Genomic DNA, 24,704 nt, shown 5'->3' on the forward strand with positions numbered 1-24,704 from the left:
TAAAATAACATCATTCTAAGTATTTTAATATTAATATATATACTTGTATATTAATATGAAAATACACTTAGAATAATGGTTTATGTATGTGTATGTGCATATAAAAGTACTTAGATCATATACATATATATTTGATCCAAGTACTTTTATTCACTTTATTAAACTTATTATTAACTTTTAATAACTTTCTAAACTTTTTTTTGCAGGCATTAGGGGGACTACCTGAGAGCTCAGACAGTCCCCCTGCAGGCACTGCATAAGCCGGCTATTCCAGCCATGTGAACGCAAGGACCCCGTGATCACATAGCCCCAGAGGGCCGGATCGGGCAGAGGGGTCTGCCTGAGCTCCCTGGCAGACCCCAGGATCACGACTGCAGTCGGGGGAACGGCGGGGACCCGGTGAGTATAAAGGATCGCGGAGACGTTCTATGCCGCCCTCCGGCGTTTAGAGCCACCCCAAAAAGGACGGCATAGAACACCCGCCGTGCTTAAGGGGTTAAATGCCTCTAGTGACCGTCATACTGACCGTCACTAGAGGTGTTTCCCATGATACTGATAAGTGAAACTCTGCTATTTTAATCAGATTGTCTCATAAACTCCGGCTGAATGGCATACTGTGGTGTTTTGTTGCGCATGCACACTAACTTCCCAATACTTTTCTATGGGAATGCATTGGATTGGTTAAGATCTTCAAGATTAATGATCTCAGACAAGGAGGTAGGTAACAGTCGTTAAGAGAGCAGCACAGCGTGGGGGTGGTGGAGTGAAAACCTATACATTTAAAACACTATAGCGTTAGGAGAACACATTTGTAACATAGAAACATAGAATGTGACGGCAGATAAGAACCATTCGGCCCCCCTAGTCTGCCCAATTTTCTAAATACTTTCATTAGTCCTTGGCCTTATCTTATAGCTAGGATAGCATTATACCTATCCCACGCATGCTTAAACTCCTTTACGGTGTTAACCTCTACCACTTCAGCTGTTATTAATGTTATTACTGTTCAGACTACATATGCCAGAAGGAGAGGCTCCTGATTGACCAATCTTCTGAGGTAGCAAAGCTTGATGATTATGATATAATATCTCAAATGTTTTTGTTCTCATTTTGGATGGATGTTTTTATTAAAATTGTTCAAAACCTTTGCAATGCATTGAAAGTTAGGTCAGTTTCAGCTCTGATTGCCCATTTAATACTAGGACAGGTTTGTATTATAGAGAATTCATTTCATAAACGGCTTTGCAAGAGCCATCAAACATCTAAAAAAAGAGATAAGGCCTTGCAACTAATAAAAAATGGCAGAACTGGGAGGCGGAGCCAGGCAGCCATCCTGAGCGGTCGCACACTAGCAGAGCTCCGCACAAAAACGCTCAAACTCCGACAAAATCGGGGCATAATCCTCCCAAACCAACAACTAAGCGACCTGGAGAAGGGGGCCCAAGACTGTGGAGACAAGCGTCAAGTGCCCCGACAAAACTCAGCGGCTCCTACCTGGGGATAGACCTGAGGCCTACAAGAGGCCTACACAGCTACAACGGGGGAGGCGGCCGATCCCTCACGTTGACTGCAGCCCACTAACCTGGAGGTCTCCCCAGTACACTCGCGCCCCCCCCCCCCCCCCGCCGGTGAGGGTTATCCCGGCACCCAAAGCCTGGGATAAAGCATATAACCACCACAGTGACTGTCCCACACTGCCGGCACAGCACTGCGCATCATGGCAGTCACCACGTGTAACCCACTAAATGATGTTCCGCTGCCGCCCCTTGAAGAACGGCTAGATCGCCTATTCGCCGCCTTCTGGGCCAAAATTTATCGCCAAGGGGGCACCGACGAGGAAACCCCACCAGCAATAACCCGAGGAGTGGCCATGCTGAGACCGGCGGCTCCCAACCAGGGCGCTGGCAGGGCTCGGAGAGCGGGAAGGAGGAGGCGGACGATCAGACACAAACCTCTGAACCGCAACCACAGACCAGCGGTGAGTCGTCATACCCCCCAGCAGGGACTGCCCCTTCGCAGCCTCGCAACCCTCTGGAAAGCCGGAGCTCACCAGGTGGGGAACACAAACAAGAGACTGCAGAAACCCAAAGCGGAGCCATGCCGACCGCCCACTATGTCACTGAGAACTCTCACCCAAGAGACTGAACTGCCTCACGCCTCGACGACGACCAAAGCAGCTCCCAGCAAGAGACTCTCACATGAATGTGCTCCTGCTCCTCCATCCACTGGCATCGGCTAAACAGCTCCGCGCCAGTATCATCAAGTCTCTGCAGCTATGATGCCAGTACTCGAACTGCGGTACTCCATGATATGCGATAGACTATGATACTCTGAGCTTCTAGTGACACTAGATTTCATCTATAATTAGCATGTTTGTCTTCAATGGCAGGTAGCCAAACCCAAACCCTGGCAAGGTTGCCACCACTCTTGATTTATCCTGGCTCAATTTGTAGTTGTGCCCTAATTAACCTGCCACAGTTAACTAACTACCTGGTAGTAACTACTTATCTGTTGAATCTATCTGCAATTCTATTCCACAGCACTCTGACTTCTCTCTATACCTATCATGATAGAATTGTGTTTGTAATGTACTTCTCTTTTTCTTATAAAAAAGAAAAACGTGCAGTATTTCTGACATATCATACTACTCGTATAGTTTACTCATGTCAAATGTAATCTCATGAAATGTCACTGCATACTTGTGTGTTATTCTCTGCACGACTAAAATAAAGAATACAAAAAAAAATGGCAGAACTAAAGTAGCAAAGGCCCTGGAGCAAGAATCTTTTAGATGGAAAAAAGGTAGATCCTGTGGCAGAGCTCCCTGTACCCTGACTGGGTACCTCCGCCAAGGGTCCGCTTCCTAGCTGTGGATGTATAGGGAAACTAGCTCCATTCGCTCTCAGGGGCTGGATGGCACACAGTCCTGGGAGTTACTCAGTCCTTACAAGGACTTTCCCAGCTGCATCCTCTACACACTGGAACAGCTAAAACAGTGATTAACTCTTTCTTCCCCCCAGAAACTGGACAAGACACAGCTCTGGAGGTACAACTCTGACTATAATTTATTGGTACAGATTAATTTCATACACAGACCCCCGCAGGGGGTCTCCACTCTTTCAGTACACTTCCCTTTGTCCCAGGCAGGAGGGGGGATGCGTTACAGATAACCACCCCCGCTCTGGGAGATACCAACAGGACACAGTTACATACAATAAAACATATTACACACGGGGGAAAGCTTAGTGGCTCCGCACCCTGGGAAGGGGTCACACATGTAAAACATATCACGGATAGCGCCTGGTCCCAACTAGGGTCCCTGCAAATAGCGGGGCTATCGAATGTACGAAGCCCGAGAGAACCATCCTACAAAGTCTGGGCTCGAGGCTCTGTACATCCCCGAAATTAGTTCCACAACGTTGCTTGGTTTAGTCTGGTGAATTTGTGCCTAAACCAAGCTACAGCCAATCCGGAAAAAGGGTGTGAACCAAATCGCGCCAATCAGTGCTCAGGGAGGAGAGGGATTTCTCCACCCAATCAGGAAGAAGGGTGACTTCCCTGGGGTCCAGTTGGCTGGCTGAGGCTGGTAAGAGTCAGAGGCTCTCCCACATGCGCGGCTCTGTTATCTGGGAGGAAGTGGCTCTCATTCCCAGCACTGCCAAGATTACAATGGTGTCTGGTCGCACTGTTAGAGGGCCACACTTTGCCATCAAGGGACCCCAAAGTGTATGGGCCACCTGATCGTGCGGAACCAAGTACTGCTGTACCAGAGGTAGTTCAGCCACTGTTTATAGATCTTGCACTTATAACAAACCCATGGGTCTATCTTTAACACAGCAGTTTTCCTCCATATGTTCAGATACAAGAACATTTTTGCATATGATTGCAGCATTTTTTATTTGTTTTGTTTTTTTAATCGATAAAAAAAAAAGCAATGGGAAATGTTCCCTTGGTCTTCCAGTCCCGTTGGACATAGTAAAATCTAGTTTGAACATTTGGTGTCAGTAATGCTTTGTAAGACAGATGGGGTTACGGGTTGCATATCCCTAGACTAAAAGTTTTATTTGTTTTGCTTAATTTTCCCCCAAAACAAAGCTGGCTGGTTGCCTACACTCCAGTTATTTCAAGCAGCAAAGCCGTTTGCAGTTGCTCTGCTTGCGTAGGTTGTAGCAAAGGTTATGAGAAAGATTTTACTTGGTAGCATGCTTGCTCAGTCTTTAAAGGGACAAGATTGCAACCTATTAATATTTTTCAGGTTTATGATTAAAACATCTGTCACTAGCAGTGGACCTTCAGACACTATTCATTTCATTCAAGTTTCTGAGCGCCATGGCCTTTAATATATGCATAATGCACGGTGGCTTTGAACAGTTCTACTGTATAGAGGTTAACGTGATCAAAAGTGTTTAAGTTTCCTTTGTTATCTGAAGCCCACTGTTGCTATGCTACAAACAAAACCAGCAATAAAGCACAATATCTCTTCACCATTAGAAAGAGGCATGAAATAAATCTTTCAGTCAATTATCCCCAACTAATCGTTTTCTCTAATCAAGTCTTATGTTATCATATGCGGACACTTGTGGCTATCCATGTGCAAAAGAAATACAGGACACACACACACACACACAGATCCTCTGGAGCTGCAAAGAAGCGCTGTTCAGTGATTATAGCCCATTCCCCTAGTAACTGGACGTCAACTGAGGTTTATTGTTCCACACTTGGCTTTTTATGCACAGACCCCCAGCATGGGGTCTCCATAGAAAACAACACAAACTCCTCCCAGGTATCTCTGTGTCTGGGAGATAATCGAGTCCAAGGAAAGCTAACTCAATTATCTCTCAGTTACAGGAAGTAACACAAAATATGACAAATCACCCCAAACACATAGTAAAATATAACAGGAACCCCACAAGTCTGATATCCCAGAATAGCCCTGGTCTGAGAGCCCAACATATCCAAAAAGCGCTCAGACCTGTGTGGTAAAACAAAATCGCCATTCGGGTGAATTTATGACTGGTCAGCCATGAGGTGATGCCCCAAAATATTTCCAGAGAATTCAGGGCAGCTGCCAGTCTCCATTCGGGGGTTCCTGTACGAACACCGATGAACACTTCCCCTGGCTCTTAGGTAGCGAATGCTCCCCCAGTCGGTAGTTCCCATCTCCCGAACGGGATTCATGTAGCTGGTCGGGAAAGTGTACAGAGCAGCGGTACCAGCTTTGCCGGTGTTCACAAGGTCTTATAGGCGAAATTAGTTCCACACCCTTGATGACCAAGTACCGCCTCTGTTCGGGAGACAAAATGGCTTCCATGCACTGGACCACGTGCGTTCGGTTATACGAATGGCAGTCACCCACAGAAAGCACTCGAGTTAATCTCTTAATTACTGGTCATGGGTGTTCGGTGTTGTGAGCCAATAAAGAGGGGGACCATACAAGTTCTGTTTGGTCCACAAACAGGGGATATGTACCAGTTCGTAGAAAATTAAACATAGCAGATCCGCCACGTTATATTTATTAAATGTATTCAGCTATTTAGTGACTAGGTGCGGTCTCACCTGAGAATGGAAACGTACTTATTTAAGAGATCAGGTCCATGATGGCCCACATTTCAGAAACCATTTCTCAAATAAGCAGAATTTCAAACCCACAGCTCTTCAATCTCAATACATGTCCATCTCAATACCCCTAAGGTGGTCACAAGAAATGTGTGTGTGGGGGGGGGAGGGTGTGGTTTGGCAGGTCCTAAATATATTTACCGGGTATGTTGTATGTTCAATGTGTTTTGTCCTTTCAGACCTATTTATCTTTACACATTTTGTACCGTTGCAGCACAGGTAAGTGAAGAACAATAATAAAATAGGTTAGACTGATTTGAGTCTCAGTCCAGCACAGTGCAAACAACCGAGTATCAGTCCCGGTAACAGCAATGCAACACTCTGCTTCTACTTTTGTATTGTTTATCTGGATGAATTCTGAAATAAAAATTCAGAGGTTTCTTTGCCATCACAAATTGACAATAAAACATAGTAAACTATTTCCTGGTTCTTTAGCCAACTTTTCATTGTAGACCCTCCTAAGATATGTATTGGAGCAATAGTTAAATTTAACATTCACCTGTAGTAGCTGAACTTGTGTCTTTAGCCTTGGGCTACTGGATTTTGCCTGCTAGCTGTTAATCTCTTGTTTACGTTTGAAAGCCTAACATCCTCACCTTGCGGGATAATGTTAAACAATTCATACATACCTCTTTAAAAATCTGTAACCAATATCACATAGAAACTTTTTTTGAGGGAGCACTTTCCCCTGAGCTCTCTGCTCAGCTCCCTTGCACGCCGCAGAGTGATGCCGGTCAGCTGCATCACTCTGGGGCGCGTGAGGGAGCTGAGCATAGCGCTCAGGGGAAAGTGCTCCCTCACCAGTGCCGCCCGACCGACCAGCAGCCACTGGACCCCCAGGGAAAAGGAGAACCCCCCTCCCCCCAGCATTCCCAAAGGTAAGGAGGCTGGGGGGGGGGGGGGGTTAAATAAAATAATTTTGGGCAGCACAAAACCAGGATTGGTTAACCCCTGAGCACTGGGAGGGTGTACTGGCACATTTTGTGCCGTTGCAGCACAGGTAAGTGAAGAACAATAATAAAATAGGTTGGACTGATTTGAGACTCAGTCCAGCACAGTGCAAACAACCGGGTATCAGTCCCGGTATCAGCAACGCATCTTGGGGATAATGGCACAATGTTGGCAACGTCCCAGGAGCAACCCAGCCCATTTCCAGGATCTGTGGACGTGGTGAGGCCCAGTTTCTGGAGGAATGTTGCTGAGTCTTCCATGGAGGCGAGTTGATAGGTGCCAACATCTTTAGTGGCTTGCAGAATATTTGAGGGACCCCACTAATAGGCAACTCCCGATGAGCGCAAGGTTTGAGTGACCTTCTGAAGGGACCTTCTCCATGTTAGTGTGGATCTGCACAAGTCCTGTAGCAAGTGGAGTTGCATCATTTTGAAACAATAAGGAGTTTTGCTTTTCACCGCTTCTTGGACTGCCACCTTGTCTCAGAGCAATAGGAAGAGCACCAGCACATCATGGGTGGCCCCAGCAGGAGCCCTATTACACTTTGTAAGCCTAAAAAAAAGTAATCCACTTGTATACCTTTGGCAGAGCGTTAAGACAGCAGGGAGGCCAGCAGGCGATGTAAGAAGTGCGGGAGTTCAAGGTCGTCGACCGTTTCAGCAATATCCCTAATTTTGAGGTTATTGCATTTCCGTGTGTCTTCTAGGGTGTCCAGTCTGACCTGCACAGTTCTATGGGCTGCCTGTTGGTGGGTCATGGAGAAGACATTTTCTTCAGTTGCCTGCATTTTGACTGCAATCACAGTGATGTCCTCTCAAATAATATCAAGGTCAGCATTAAAGAAGGCACAAATATTATTCATGCGGGCCCTTATGTCCCCTTTTGTGGCTGGGGCTGTTAAATCTTCTGTCAGTGGTGTAGCTATAAGACCTATTGTGTGAGCGATATCATGGGCATCCAGTACTTCATCTTCAGAGGAGGAATAAGCCAAGTTGGGCGCCATCGCCGTTTTCGGTCTAGACAGCAGTTGCTGGAAATCACAAATAGGTTTTAGCTTTTTTGTTTTCTTCCCCATATTGTGTGGAGGTATAGGACTCAGTTTCAGCCGAAATCGGGTAGTTAAGCACCGAAAGGCTTATAACCGCAAGATATACTGCCATGCATTTTCTTCCTTCGGTTTCTAAGCCACGCCTCAAAAGGTATTTATAAGACAAAAATAAATGTACATCCCACTAAATTAATATATTGAGCTAACTTAATTAGTAGAGATTTAAAGACAATACATCACTATGTTGATGTTTCTGGTATTTATACCATGCTGGGAAATATCACAGGAACATTGACACTAGATTCAATTCCATTTCAGTACTTAATATTTGTTTAAAAAAAAAAAACACACATTCTTAAATTTACATTACTATAGGAATCAGTTGGATGTACTTGTTTGAAGCAAGAAGTCCATTGGGCACATGTTGAGAAACGCACTCCTACATCACATACATTAGCTTTATTGTCAAGGAATTGGAACTAAAACAGATGTTTTCAACTTTCTAAAACGGCTTAATAATTTGTATTCATTAAATTAAAAGACTACCAGGCACTGAAAGAATAACTAAACTACAAGAAAAGAAACGCTAATGTAACTAGGTCAGTACAGCCAGCAAAAAGCTTATTTAAGGGAACACTATAGTGGCAGGAAAACCTGTATTCCTGACACTAGAGTCCTGAAGTGACAGTTTAGGTGTCCAGCCCTGCTTCAACCTCACTAAAAATTGATTTGATGATCTCAGCCAACCAAATGCTCTCCCCTAGGAATGCATCTGGAGGCTATTGTTCTTATGCTGCAAAATGTAAATGTACTGGAGAATACAGTGTCCCTTTTAGCTGGAATGATTCTTGTCACTACAGTGTCACTTTAAGAAGAAATTATGCTAATATTTTCAAAATGGTCATTGAAATGACTATTCAAACCCTAAAAAACAATGCATACCCTGTTAAACGTACATGTTTGGCTTGCAGTCTTAACATCATTATTACATAAATTCATCATCTGAATGGCTACTTTCACATTCTGACATTACTTAAAGAGCACCCCAAAGTAGGAAAGTCATCAGCTTGCCCAGACTACATCCTACTAAATAATTAATACTATGTAGACATGTGAAGTTTTAGCAGTCATGAGAATAACATGTATTCTAGCCAGAAGCCGCCTATTCATTTTCTGTCTAATTGTGCTTCGTTGGATTTCAGGGAAATAGATCACCACGACTGTGAAAAAAAATATTCCTACAATGCAATACTGGATTAGACAGAGCCCTAGAGTATTTTTTAAATATCTCGTGCTGTGTTCAGAGTTGTTAAACGCTTCCAGATAGCCAATTTACTGGAACGAGATGGAAAGGAGAGACAGGATAACATTGTTAAAGATAATTACTTTGGATTTTACAAGACACGTTTGAAGACATAGATGGTAGAGACTTTTTATTGAGCCTGTACCATGTAGAGGTAGTTAATATGCCCGTGGTAGAATACAAGGTTACCTTCTCGTCTATTAATCAGTGACCTAGTCTAGCTGTCTAAGGTTTAATGTTCTTCATCATTGTGACTTCAAATCAATAAAAGTCTGATTGCAGGTAAACACTTTAAATAGATTTAAAACATAAAATGGTTCAGTAGTTTAAGGAGCCCCCGGAATGATAAAACATATTTTTAGAAATATCTAGTTTACTGTTGTGAAGTATTTTTTTTATTTCTTGCTCTTATGTGTATCTGTTATACTCGGCCATGAGCGATACATCTCATCTTCCCCTCGGTGCCTAAATGGTATGGTTATTAAGTGTCCCATTTGCAGAAGCACGATTGAAGCGTTTTCTGCAAAAATATACATTGATTTACGTCTGAGCTGCATTAAGTCAATCAGAATTGTTCTACTACACAGTATTACTATAGACACAATTCCATCAAGTTCAACATTTCACACATCCCTATTGTTTCTGTAAAATAAACTTCTACATTTTGTCTACAAGAAAAAAAAAAAAAAGAAAACAAAATCACCTTGATTCCAAAATGGCAGGTTTTTCCTCCTTGTAACTCTTGTCCTACATATTAACTATTATATCCTTGAATTAGTTGTATTTTTCAATGGCGCTTCCAGACTTTTTAAAAAAAAAAATACAGAATATGATGACAGAGCCTTCATTTTACGTTTTTGATTTTTTTTAAACCATTTCAATCAGTGCTCAAAACAAAATGAAAGCCCCATTGCATTGTGAATTAATCCCTTAACCCCTTAAGGACCAAACTTCTGGAACGAAAGGGAATCATGACATGTCACACATGTCATGTGTCCTTAAGGGGTTAAGGAAGGAGTTAATTGTATAATTTCTGCCCAAAACAAAACCTAGTGTTTGAGCTATATATGTTTGTTCAACTAAAATGTTCCTCTTTCAAATAAATTATTATTTATATATCATTTTGTTCTGGAGAAACAGGGCTTTAATTTCATATCAAATATTTATATATGAGAAATAATGTAATACGAATAAAATGTCATGATATGGTTAGCTTTCACTGCAATAAAACACACATATTTGTCCAGTTGGAGCTGACAGAAGCCCCGCAACCTGAAGCCTAAGCCACCCACTCAAGCACTCTTGTTTCTGTTGTTCCTTTCTCTTTTCTTATACGTACAGAACTCATCTCAATGACGTGAAGCGTTACCTACCCAATGGTAGAATCACCAAAGCCTACACTGGCTGGGTTTTACAAGTTAGCTCTGGGCTATGCAACATCCCCCACCCCCAATGCCCTTGCGGGATTGAGGAAAGCCTGCACAGGAGCGAGCAGGTGACACAATAAGTGTACCCCCTACTGACAGGTACCCCATAGTCTTTACCTGAAGCGGACCACCGCTCTCGCTCTCTTAAATCCCTAGCCTGGACATAATAGACCACAACCACACTAGCATTACACTCGACCTTGCTGAGACTATAGAACCAACTAATCTACCCCTAGACATGACCCAACATAGTCCCTGTACCAGCCACTACGTCTCTTGACATAGACAGCCCTAAACTAAACATGGTCGTTCTCTGAGGCAGTATCTTCAACTCGACTCGTCCAGGAATGAGAATTACCCCCATCATGGACTACCATCTTGGATGTAAAAATCCAAGGGCAGAGTACACAATATGTGATAGAGTCCTAACCTCAACATCTGAGGAAAGGGATTTAGGGGTGATTATTTCAGATGACTTAAAGGTAGGCAGACAATGTAATAGAGCAGCAGGAAACGCTAGCAGAATGCTTGGTTGTATAGGGAGAGGTATTAGCAGTAGAAAATGCCATTGTACAGAACACTGGTGTGTGTGTACAGTACTGGAGACCGTATCTTCAGAAGGATATTGATACCTTAGAGAGAGTTCAGAGAAGGGCTACTAAACTGGTTCATGGATTGCAGGATAACACTTACCAGGAAAGGTTAAAGGATCTTAACATGTATAGCTTGGAGGAAAGACGAGACAGGGGGGATATGATAGAAACATTTAAATACATAAAGGGAATCAACACAGTAAAGGAGGAGACTATATTTAAAAGAAGAAAAACTACCACAACAAGAGGACAGTCTTAAATTAGAGGGACAAAGGTTTAAAAATAATATCAGGAAGTATTACTTTACTGAGAGGGTAGTGGATGCATGAAATAGCCTTCCAGCTGAAGTTGTAGAGGTTAACACAATAAAGTAGTTTAAGCATGCGTGGGATAGGCATAAGGCTATCCTAACTATAAGATAAGGCCAGGGACTAATGAAAGTATTTAGCAAATTGGGCAGACTAGATGGGTTCTTATCTGCCGTCACATTCTATGTTTCTATGTTTACCATTTGCAAAAGTAGACAACCCAGGTTACTCAAAATGCATTATGTCTAGGGATCAACAGATATTGATTTTTTTAGAGCGATAACAATAATCTGTGAACTTTCAGACCGATACCGATATTCTGTACATTTACCATTTAAAAATTAAATTTACCATTTAAAAAAAAACTATTTCTACACAAATCTACTGTTAACAGAACATGTTAATTAGTCATTTATTTTTTTGCAAATATTTTTTTATTAAGGTAAATGCACAAAATATACATACCAGTCAGAATTATTTGTTTTCAAGAATATATGTGTGTGTAGTGGATGCAGTGAGAGTATTTGATTAGTGAATGCAGTGTGTGTGTTTGTGTAGTGTGTATAGTGAATGCAGTGTGTTTGTGTAGTGTGTGTATATAATGAATGCAGTGTGTTTGTGTAGTGTGTGTATATACAGGGAGTGCAGAATTATTAGGCAAATGAGTATTTTGACCACATCATCCTCTTTATGCATGTTGTCTTACTCCAAGCTGTATAGGCTCGAAAGCCTACTACCAATTAAGCATATTAGGTGATGTGCATCTCTGTAATGAGAAGGGGTGTGGTCTAATGACATCAACACCCTATATCAGGTGTGCATAATTATTAGGCAACTTCCTTTCCTTTGGCAAAATGGGTCAAAAGAAGGACTTGACAGGCTCAGAAAAGTCAAAAATAGTGAGATATCTTGCAGAGGGATGCAGCACTCAAAATTGCAAAGCTTCTGAAGCGTGATCATCGAACAATCAAGCGTTTCATTCAAAATAGTCAACAGGGTCGCAAGAAGCGTGTGGAGAAACCAAGGCGCAAAATAACCATGCCCATGAACTGAGAAAAGTCAAGCGTGCAGCTGCCAAGATGCCACTTGCCACCAGTTTGGCCATATTTCAGAGCTGCAACATCACTGGAGTGCCCAAAAGCACAAGGTGTGCAATACTCAGAGACATGGCCAAGGTAAGAAAGGCTGAAAGACGACCACCACTGAACAAGACACACAAGCTGAAACGTCAAGACTGGGCCAAGAAATATCTCAAGACTGATTTTTCTAAGGTTTTATGGACTGATGAAATGAGAGTGAGTCTTGATGGGCCAGATGGATGGATTGGTAAAGGGCAGAGAGCTCCAGTCCGACTCAGACGCCAGCAAGGTGGAGGTGGAGTACTGGTTTGGGCTGGTATCATCAAAGATGAGCTTGTGGGGCCTTTTCGGGTTGAGGATGGAGTCAAGCTCAACTCCCAGTCCTACTGCCAGTTTCTGGAAGACACCTTCTTCAAGCAGTGGTACAGGAAGAAGTCTGCATCCTTCAAGAAAACCATGATTTTCATGCAGGGCAATGCTCCATCACACGCGTCCAAGTACTCCACAGCGTGGCTGGCAAGAAAGGGTATAAAAGAAGAAAATCTAATGACATGGCCTCCTTGTTCAACTGATCTGAACCCCATTGAGAACCTGTGGTCCATCATCAAATGTGAGATTTACAAGGAGGGAAAACAGTACACCTCTCTGAACAGTGTCTGGGAGGCTGTGGTTGCTGCTGCACGCAATGTTGATGGTGAACAGATCAAAACACTGACAGAATCCATGGATGGCATGCTTTTGAGTGTCCTTGCAAAGAAAGGTGGCTATATTGGTCACTGATTTGTTTTTGTTATGTTTTTGAATGTCAGAAATGTATATTTGTGAATGTTGAGATGTTATATTGGTTTCACTGGTAAAAATAAATAATTGAAATGGGTATATATTTGGTTTTTGTTAAGTTGCCTAATAATTATGCACAGTAATAGTCACCTGCACACACAGATATCCCCCTAAAATAGCTATAACTAAAAACAAACTAAAAACTACTTCCAAAAATATTCAGCTTTGATATTAATGAGTTTTTGGGTTAATTGAGAACATGGTTGTTGTTCAATAATAAAATTAATCCTCAAAAATACAACTTGCCTAATAATTCTGCACTCCCTGTAATGAATGCAGAGTGTGTGTTTGTGTAGTGTGTGTAGTGAATGCAGTGTGTATGTAGTGTATGTGTAGTGTGTGTATAGTGAATGCAGTGTGTGTTTGTGTACTGTGTGTATATAATGAATGCTGAGTGTGTTTGTGTAGGTATGTTATTGTTAAGTGGGAGGGTTTAGAGTGGCATCTGTATTTGTGTAACTTTTTTGTATTTTTTTTAAATATTTAATTGTTTTTCATATTTGTAGTTAGCCATTCTTTTTAGTTAGCAGGAGTTGCAAACCTCCTTAACAAGGAATGCAGGGAGCCATGGCAACACACTGTCTCCTAACTTGTATTGAGTGTTTCTTTTCTTTTTAAATTAGCCTATTTAAATTAGTAGAATTTTTTTTTTTTTTTTTTATAATTAATTTTATAAAATGATGTTCTTATCCCCTGTCCCTGCTTCTTACTTGGCCAGGGAGGGGGCCATGGCATTCCCTGGTGGTGCGGTGGCATGGACTGTGCAGAGGAGGCCCAGCACACTTTTACTTACCTTCCCAGCAGCTCCCTTCAGGTCCCCTGTCTAAACCTCGCAGCCTGCGTGCCGCGCGGAGCATTGTCATGGTAACCCATGACAACGCTCTGACAGCCGTGGGACTCGCGAGAGTTAGATAGGGGCGCTGAAGGGAGCTGCTGGGAAGGTAAGTAAAAGTGTGCTGGGCCCCCTCTGCACAGTCCATGCCACCGGACCACCAGGGAATGCCATGGCCCCCCTCCCTGGCCAAGTAAGAAGCTGGGAGGTAAGTAAAAGTGTGCTGGGCCACCCAGGACCCTGATGGCGGCCCTGGTCTGCATTATCGGTATCGGTATGACTTCAACACTTCCATAATTTTATTCATTTGGCAATATGTGTACTTGCTGTGATGTATTTCATTTAAAAAGCAACCCTGTTCTCCTGCTCAGTTGTTTTCCTAGAAAGCTGTGATAATTTAGCCCTAGCTTTCTTTTGAACCTGTTCTCTATTTTGTTAGAGGAGCATTTGGCCCCTATCCTGAAATTTCTTGCACATCTTATTTGAATTTAAGTTCACTCTTTCCTGATCTATAATCATTCTCCAAAGAAATAGTACTGTATTCTTAGATAGTCCTATAAGTGGTTTTAGATAGAAACTGAAATATAACAACTTTGTCTTAACATACAAATCAGTCTCCAGATGATCCATTTCATTACATAACAGGGCATAAAGAAAGACAGTTTGTTGTCAAAGTTCAAAGTGAATCACTACCAGAATTAATCTCATTACAGACGTTGCAATTAAATGGGCCCTCCCACACAACCATTATATCATCTAAAAACCAATACCAGGCTTTATATATATATATATATATATATGTATATATATATATGTATATATATATATACACACACATACATACCAATGTAGAAATGTAGACTGCACTCATGGACTTTGGATATCAAAAAAGGTGTTTATTCCATTGAACAAATACATCTTATATACACACACACACACACACACACACATATATACGTACACACACACACACACACACACCCTGTTTCCCTGACAAAAGGACATCCCCCCAAAATAAGCCCTAGTTTATTTTGGGGGCTTCCTGTAATATAAGCCCTACCCCCAAAATAAGCCCTAGTTGCTAGTTCTCCAATGTATATTCAGGAAATTTTCTCAGAACATAGATTGGCAGGATTCCATTTGTGAGTAAGCTAATCTATGTTCGGGGAAGTTTTCCCTAACATAGATTTGCTGGATTGCATCCCAGAGTAAGCTAATCTATGTTTGGGAATGTATCCCCGAACATAAATTCGCGGGATTCAATGCCCTAGTAAACTGGTCTATGTTCATGGGAATTCCCCTGAAAGTAGACCTGCTTGCTACCATTTTCCCCCAAAATAAGACATCCCCTGAAAATAAGCCCTAGTGTGTTTTTTTTTTTTTGGGGGGGGGGAATGAATATAAGATCCTGTCTTATTTTCGGGGAAAGACGGTATATATATATATATATATTTATTATGTTATATTTTAAAAGGAAACATCACTGTAAACAAAATCTGATTCACATTTTGTCATAAATGTGTTGGCATATGAGGGAGCCACATTGGAGCCCATTGCCGTACCTTTGCATTATATGTAAAATCCTCCTCATAAAGAAAACAAAATGTCAAAATTCATTAAACAACAATGTCCCAAAGAATCTCTGGATTCAGTGTGTTTCAACCCATTCCTCAAAGATAACAAGAGTTCAATTCATAGGTATAAATAAACCACGTCAAAAGTTTCCAGTTTTTAAATGTGTTGTTTTCCACAACTGTCAAAGGCCCAGATTGCTTTTTTCTCACACTGACCCTTATTCACAGTTTACAAATATTTAAACATAAGTTGCAGCTCCTGAAAATACACAAAATTGATCGTGTTACTTTAACCCCTTAAGGATCAAACTTCTGGAATAAAAGGGAATCATGACATGTCACACACGTCGTGTCCCTAAGGGGTTAAGTCAGGCTTCCCCAAACTCCGGCCCTTCAGATTTTGCTGAACTACAACTCCCATGATTCTCAGTCTATCTATTTCATTCATAGAATCATAGGAGTTGTAGCTCAGCAACATCTAGAGGGCCAGAGTTTGCGGAAGCCTGCTTTAAGTTAATAAATACTATTAGAAATCACAAAGTAGGAATGTAAAGTTTTGCAAGCAAAAAAATGTTTTCTACAGCCAAGCAGTAATCTAGTATGAGTCTGGAGCAGTTGAAGGACTTTAAATGTAATGGATCTATCAGGAGCTCTTGTATATATATATATATTATAATGGAGAAGAGGCACAACACTTGTTTTTCTTTTATAGGTCTTATTAAAATTCTATTTAAGCTAGAGTAAAAACAATAATCTGTTCAGTTGCATGCGTTCGAAACTTCACAAAAACACTAACAGTTATCCTGAGAAATAATTACAATTCAGCAATCTTACTTATGTTATAATGTTTGTTAAAAATAAACAGACTGTCTTTTCAATTTGGATTTTGGAACAAATTCTATGGCTCTGTCGAGTCATTTTATCTAGATCTGTTGCTTATTGTTGCTTTTGCTATTAATGTTCTCTTTGTATTGGGCGAGTATCCTTTGAAGTTGTGTTTAACCAATTCTATGAAGACTCAAGCCTGGAAGACATGGAAGACTTGAAAAGTCCTCCCACGTACATGCTTCAAATAGAAGAGTATCTTTCTGCAAAACACAACTGAATATTTTCTTTCAACTAATTGTATGCACTTTGTTCTTATCTGAGAGAGACAGCCTTTGACTGCTTGTCAGTGTCTATTTGCAGACTGTTTCAAAGTTGCTTACACAGTTTGGCAATGTGTACAGTATACAGAACATGTGGCAGACTAAGAATGATGTTTACAGAGACTTTAGATCACAAAACTGTACGCTGCCAATGGGAAACTTAATCTCTTCCATCATAAATTGCACAGCACTCTAATTTAGAACACATATATACCACCTCAATTGTCCATGATATGTTTTCTACTGCTCAACACCAGAGAAAAGTCTTCAAAAAGGGTAGCTAGGCATGTAATAAAATGCCGCTATTCTAACAAGGTATGTCCATATGATAGTGATTTTCCACAGTTCTAAGGAAAGGCAAACCTCAAAGTGTAGCTAACAGGTCTGTCCCAAATTTAGGAAAAGTCAGCCTGGCAAGCAGGAATTTTGATATTCTGCTACACAAGTTATTGGCAAGTCCCCACTACAACCATTTTCCATTTCATCCAAACATCACACCTGCCAGTGTTAGTAGGTATACACATATTTTGCCCAAAAAGCAAATCTTGATTAGACAATTGACCTATGACAAATGTACCACTGGTGCAAATTTTGTTTTGTTTCATTTAAGACCCAGGCCTGCTAGTGGACCAGAGGCTATTCTCCTTTCTGCATCATCAAGATGACTGATACCGGCAGTCAATCAAGGATTTTGCTTTTGGTATAGACTTACTCTATAAGAGAAGAATAGTTTAACTCCTGAGTGAGCACCTCCAAAATGGATTTTGTTTTCAAAGTGGATTAACTAGTTGTGCTGTAGCGAGAAGCATATCCCATCTCCTGCTTAGTCTCTTTGTAGACGTTCGCAGGTTAAGGCGCACAGCCAGCAGCACCACACAAGCCAAAATTATAAATTGTGTTGGAGAAAGCCTTAAATAGTGAAGTTATTGATACTAAAGTTCATCAATTTCTGTATCGCAAATTCCCCCAAATCACGGCTTTTTACAGTCTCCCAAAAGTACACAAATCTAAGGAACAACCACCGAGTAGACCAAATATCAGCGGTATCGATTCTCTTATGTCAAGATTATTACAGTTTATAGATCATTTTTTTGCAGAAGTATGCACAATTAGCCAAATCCTATCTTAAGGACACTAAACATTTACTGCAGTAATTAGATTCCATTGAATGGCAAAGGACTACATCTGGGCAACACTGGATGTCAGTTCCTTATATACAGTTATAGACCACAATTTAGGTCTTAAAGCCGTGAAGGAAAATCTTGATAGAGATGCAACTTTATATCCGGGCTTTATCTCGTTCCTAATTGAATCTATCCAGTTTATATACACCCACAACTTTTTTCTGTTTAATGAAGAATTTTTCCTACAGGCTAAGGGCTCAGCAATGGGCACCAGGTTTTCCCCTAGTTACGCAAATATATTTATGGATTGTTGGGAGCATACATCCATCTGGGATAACAATACATGTGGGGCAAACCTGGTGCTCTGGCGTCGGTATATTGACGACATCCTTGTCATTTGGAAAGGATCTGATGAACAACTACAAGATTTTTTCAAATACCTCAATAACAATGTTTTTACCTAGTGTTTGCTCCTGTTTTTAGATTTAACCACTTTTATTGTCCCTCTCTTAAAGTGGAGAACTTTTCCTGGGTCATAATTGAACAGGTCACTTTGGACGTGAGAGGTGGTGACATCACTATGAGATTAAGATAAAGGGAGGGATTCTGGATATACAGATTAAGAATGCTTCAGCCATTAGGGCTGAATGTGGATTTTGATTTAATTAAATTTTTTTAATGATTTTTGTAATATATACATATATTTATTTGATAATTTTTATATTCCGTATATTTCGTTAATTTTGTAGACTCTTTTTCTGTGATCTGTGTTCCCGGACTCCCCCTCTAGTGCCTAATTCACGTATAGTGGGTTCTGAGTTTACTCTCCATTTATTGGCTAACAAGACTACACACTTCATGAAGTTATTTATTATATGTATTATTCTTTGTTTGGAGTCTCCTGACTCCTATCTTAGGGTTTAATCAACTCCCTAACATCTTTTCACATCTTTTTTATAGCTTGACTAACAAAGTATGTAATTTGTTAAGGTATTTTATTTCTTAAATTTTTTATACACAGATACACAAGTTATTTGTATGTTTACCAATTAGGTTTTAATTATTCTTTTTTCCTATGTGATCATATGGGACTTTATGCACTTTTAAGTGTGGAGTTCGGTCGGATGTTATGGAACGCATTTGCGTTTCAGGCGCATACCACCCACGTCATCATTTACTGCGGATCGACATTCACCACTTCCGGGTAGGCATAACGCATTTGCGTTCCAGGGACAACGACCAGAACGCCATATATGGACAGAGCCATCGGAAGAATTCAGAACAGATGAGAAGAAACGCAAGGATTGGCCGTAATTGAGCGGACATACGAAAGAGGGACATTTAAAAGTAGGTTCCAGATTCTACGAACTATAGCACTTTATCCATGCATTATTTAGCACTTTCAATACTCCTGATGAAGTCGAACGTTATTAGACAAAACGCGTAGAGTGTGCTTTTTATTTATATTGATTTTATTGGTTTTTTGGATGCCGTTATTTTTCACCAAGTTTTCTGAGAGGACTCCTGTATTATATATTGTTAAGAACAAAACTGGAGACTACAGGATTGTACTGATGGGCTTTTAACCTACTTTTAGTATATTTTGTAAGTGTAACCATTAAAGTGTGTTTTTTAACTTTATATCAGTGTTGCACTATGTTCCTTTCAATTATCTTTGCATGAACCATTATATGAATAACGTTGGATCTGGTGAAATCTACAGATTATTGAGGAGCCTGAATTTTCTGCTACTCTGCGAGTGCAACCCTGAAGTCTTTTTTTTTTTAATTCATTACGTTATTACACTATGAGTTTCTTTCTCCATTCTAAGTCTTTATGTATATCTTATGGTTTGCTATTTACTTCAATTAGAATCCTCCTCCAGATGTCCTTAGATAGTCTGAATCACCTGGAGACAAAAGTCTTCTTATACCTGGTAACAGCAGTTAAACTGCATAAAGCCAGAAATTGGATATCAATACAATTAACTAGACAACTGTCAAAGCACAATTTATTTTTCAATGTAAAATGGAAACAGACATTGAGCAATATTCAAACAAAGGCAACTCAATAACAGCTTATTCTTTTTTAGAATACAAGTCTTAAAGAGGACAGTCCATAAGTTTTAATAGTGGACGAGAAAGCTAAATGGTAAACAATTAAATTAAAGATCATAGATCCTAATTTCCAAGGCACTATGTACTTATTAGAAAATATATGAATTTAATTCACCATCAATACACCCCCTACAAAGTGAAAGTCTATCGAAACAACCTCCCTCAACACCAAGTCCTAACTCCTGTGTTGTAATGTACTGTATTGTTTATCCAAACGGTTTTATGTTTTTTGCATAGATCTGCGAATAAAAAAAAAAAAAAAGAAGAAATTCCTGTTGAAATTAAAGACAAGGCTAGGCATCCAGTCACAGTGTACCAGCACTTTTCTAGGCCTCTTGGAGGTTTCTACAAATTATGTGAACACTTATTTAAAAGTCACAGTGATTTCTATTGGGATTTAACCAATTCTGCTTTTCACTTATTTCATTTATAGCTATTATGGGAGCTTAGCTATACCAGTTGAGATATTTTGTGGATTTGCACGCCTCCTCATCCTACCTATTGCGCAGGGAGTATCCCTAACTTCTGGCCTCTTTTCTGGTACCATTATTTCCACTCCATAAGGTCAGTTTTTTTCTGTCCACTTATTCGTATAATATACTATGCCTGCCATGGTATGCCTTTTGTTGATGTATTTTTCATAGCAATAATGATGCAGCTTTTTCATATTTTCTATATCCTTCATTCAATTTATTCGTTAAGGGTTCAACACTGTGTGCGGACTATTGTACTTATATTTTCCGATATTTTCTATGTTTGGGAAAAGTCCAGCACCAGGATTTAAACCCTATTAACTATATCATTTCAGGATTCCTATCTATACACTAAGAATCTACCTGAAACCAACGATACTACAAAACTTGGTGTTGCGGCATTGCTTGTGGTTGGGATTTTCATATCTCACCCACATCTTTTTGTTTTTAACTCAAGGCCTAAAGTTCCCACAGATGTTTAGCGACCACAGGACTTTCTTATAAGGAATATCTTAAGACAGCAGGAATCCAAGGGCTCTAATGGGGCTTCACAGAAGGCTGAAAGGACACAAATTCAAATCCCAAGGAGGTACCAATTTCCTGATGGTAGAAAGGAGTCTTGACACTGCAATGGCTATCAGAGGATCTAAGTCTAAGTGTCACGACCTGTTCAGGTCAGACAAGAGACTTATGCCGGGGTTGACTTGAGGTTCTTTATTTGAGTGTTTAGACATGGTTAAACAAGAAAAACAATATGAGTAACAGGATTTATAGTGACGAGGAAAGGGAGTAGATAGAACCTATGAATGGAGTTACAGATAAGTATATTAAAGGATAACATAACAAGAGTTTAGGCAATAAGTCCCAGACAGGATTATAAAGTAACAGGAAAACCTATAAGAGAAATTATAGGTTGGAGGAAGAAGATGAACCTATAAGTGGAATTAGAGGTTAGAGTTAATAGAAGGAACAGAAGTGAAGGTTTAGGCAATATGCCTTAAGCAGGTTTAAGGTAGCCGGTAACAGGGATACAATTAGATAGAACTAAACAGGAACATAAATGATAAAGTAATACAGGTTAAGTTAGCAATTGAGGTGATCAGCCTCTTTGGTTTGAAATCAGAACTGCAGGTTCAGATAGTTATAATTAGGGTCTTTCAGGATACTTAGGTTGCAATTCTGCTGCCCATCCCATGTGTTCTCTATTAAGGGTTAATAAGCATGTAGGGATGTATATAAAAAAATACCCCTTTCTGTCTCATTAGAGATATTTTTGCCAGAAGCTTAAGGAAGCAAGGCGAATGGTTAGAGTTAGGACCCACCTAAGAGGTCTGCCTTGACGTGGCAGGTGGGCATACCTTCTCATGGCCATTGGAGGCAACTAAAAACCTCCATTTGTTTAAAAATACACAGGGATGTGGAAAGAGTGCAGGTAACCTTTTTTTTTTTTTTGGTCTTTCAGGATACTTGCAAACAATAGGAAAGTCTGTAATATTCAGGAAGGTTGTACTGTTTTAGGTAGGAGAACCATAGGTCGTAACAATGGTATTAAAGTCTAGAATAAAATGAAGCAGGTTGGTTGGAATAAATCAGGATTGTAGAGTAGATCGGGATGGTTCAAAGTAAGTAAGAGTAGAGCAGGTTTTCTTCAGTAAGAGCCAGGAGCAGACGTCTTGTCAGGTTCAGAACAATAATTCTCTCAATGTAAAGGCAACTCTTTTAGTTGGGTGTGGCCTTTTATAGCACATTCAGAAGATCAGTTTAGGCAGGTGTGAGAGACTGTTCTTTGACTAGTGACTAGGGAGGCCACTAGTGGTGAAAACTGGTATTGAAGAAAAATAAAAGAAGAAAAGAAACATTATTTGAGTTGTCAGGATAGGATCCTGACACTAAGTCTCTAAATGAGAAAAAGCTTAAAGCAGAAATAGAACTTTCAGAGATGCCAGTCATAGGTCTTGGGTGAATCCTAAATGCAGGAATTTTAGGATGTAAGGAATAATGGTTGACAGAGGGTCTTCCTTAACATCAAAACACCAAGAGTAGAATTATTTTCATATACTGGAGTATACTGTACAGGAGGAATTCTTCTTAGCTGTAATGAATGTGTCAAAGACATCTGTACTCTTTTTTAGTCCATTTAGAACTCAGGATCTGGTGTTCAGATATCAAGCTGTGAGCTTGAACCTGTGCAGAGTGTGAAAAAGGACCAGGTTGTGTTCCAGAAACTTATCTTACACTGGAACCTGTCAAAAATCATTATTTGCATAGGTTAAGAGAATCAAAACCAAATCCTCTAAGGTCAAAATTGAAGAACAACAAGTATTCTTGATCTGTCCAATAAAGTAAGGTTTGTGGAATCAGAACAATTGGGGAAAAATGAATGCCATATGAAAATCCCATAGCATGGCTAGTGCCTCGGAAAAATTAAAAAATATGGGTTTACTGCTAAAATGAGAGAAGCAATTCTGTAGATATTTTAGTTTGTTTTTGATGCCAATAGAACGATCTCTGGTCTTCCAAATCTCTCTATCTTTGAAAACTCTGGTGAGAGAGACCAGTCTTCGTGTTAAAGAAGAGAGTGTCGGCTTAGCGTATTGGTTTTTCCTCTTATGTGGACCTTAGAATTTGATAGCCAATAAAGGTCTGACCAGATAATGATCATCGTGAAAACTGTTCCAGGAGCAGAGAACGAGTCCCTCCCTGTTGATACACATCCACAACTGCTGGTGATTTGTCTGTTCTTATCTGCACATGTTGTCCCTGGAGACATAGCCTGAACAACAGAAGGAGTAACCAAATGGCTTCAGCTCCCTTAGGTGGATTTCTTTGAATCCTGATGCCTCCCTTTCCTTCTGTCAACTGGGTACACAGATTTGCTCCTCAGCCAAATATGAACGTGTAAATGTGATTATCACAAAACTGTACAATTAAAAAGACAAGACACTCTATAAGGAATTGAGATGTTTTACACCAGAGGAAACTCCGTAAGGTTGAAGACTCTAGTCTCATCAACTAGTTTAGAGAGATGTATCCATGTCTCAGGAAAAAAATAAAATATATGTATTTTTCTGCAACTGACTCATTCTTGCCTTGGATCATCTGACTGCTGGATTTGCGGCTGTAAAGATACATAAAAGTCCCACTGCTCCCCTTATGGAACAGATGTCTGAGGTTAGTGCCAAAAAGGTGCCAATGGAATTTGTCCTTTTTTCCTACGGGTCAGAAAAAAAAACATCCATCTGAATAATGGTGAAATTCCTTCTGATTATATACAGAAAAGCATCAGTCAGATCAAGTGAGTTCAGCTAGGAACCGGTTTTAAAAAGTGAGCGGAAAAAGAAAGATTTCCCTGCAACAATTCTTTAGGACTATAAATATGTTCTTAGATGCAGGATATGCCTATAATTGCCATCTGGTATCTGAGCCAAGAAAAGCCTTGAATAGGTCCCCATAAACTGTTCTTCTTTCGGTAGAGTTTCTAATACCTTTTTCATTAAAATCACCTGAATTTCACTGAAAAGTACTGAAGCTGTACACCGAAAATGAACGGTTATGCAAAAAAAAAAACACTTTGAGGTAGGTCGCTTAACTTCAGTCAGTAGCCTCTTTGTATAAAGATAGGATCCAGCTGTTTGTGGAGGTGTTGTACCAGTTTGAGAAAAACCCTAGAAGCCTTTATTCCACCTGGACTGTAATCATAGTCTATGATCCTTTTACTCAGAGAAGTTATTTTTGTTGTTCTTAAAGTCAAACGGATGTCTACTGTTTCTTCAAGCAGTGGGTCAACTTAAGGAATCTCCATGAGAGGCTCAGTTTCTGTTGAAAAAACTTTTGTTCCACTTTTTCTTACTTCGATCTACTGGTAAAACTTTTTTCCCTTCTGCAATCTGTTTGAGCAAGTCATCTAAATGTGACCCAAACAGTCTCTGAACCACTCTGCCTTACTTGCTGCATTGGAGAGACTCTTTGTTTAGCGCATGGTTCGTCAACCTGGTCCCTACCGCCCACTAGTGGGCGTTTCAGGATTCCAGGTGGGCGGTAGGGATTTCCAGGTTGATCGGGCGGGCGGGTGCGAGCCGGCGGTACCCGTGCGACTGGGTACCGCCGTGACCATTTGCGGCTCCGGCCCGCCCGGTAAACCGCCGGGGCCGCCTTCCAAAGTGTCCATCGGGTGGCCCACGCTGTCAGGGCCACCCGATGGATGCGGATTGTAAGGGGGCCCGGTCAGCGCTGGGCGCTTTAACAGCGCGACCGGGCCCCCTGTGATGACG

General features: G+C 40.6%; 1 protein-coding gene across 2 annotated transcripts in view; it reads right to left on the bottom strand.

Moving 5' to 3' along the window:
- Window positions 1–24,704, bottom strand: part of RNLS (renalase, FAD dependent amine oxidase) — a 126,574-nt gene that overhangs the window by 40,445 nt on the left and 61,425 nt on the right. The window lies entirely within an intron of this gene.

The sequence above is a fragment of the Pelobates fuscus genome, chromosome 10 (assembly GCF_036172605.1).
Source record: "Pelobates fuscus isolate aPelFus1 chromosome 10, aPelFus1.pri, whole genome shotgun sequence".
In the NCBI taxonomy this organism is placed as follows: domain Eukaryota; kingdom Metazoa; phylum Chordata; class Amphibia; order Anura; family Pelobatidae; genus Pelobates; species Pelobates fuscus.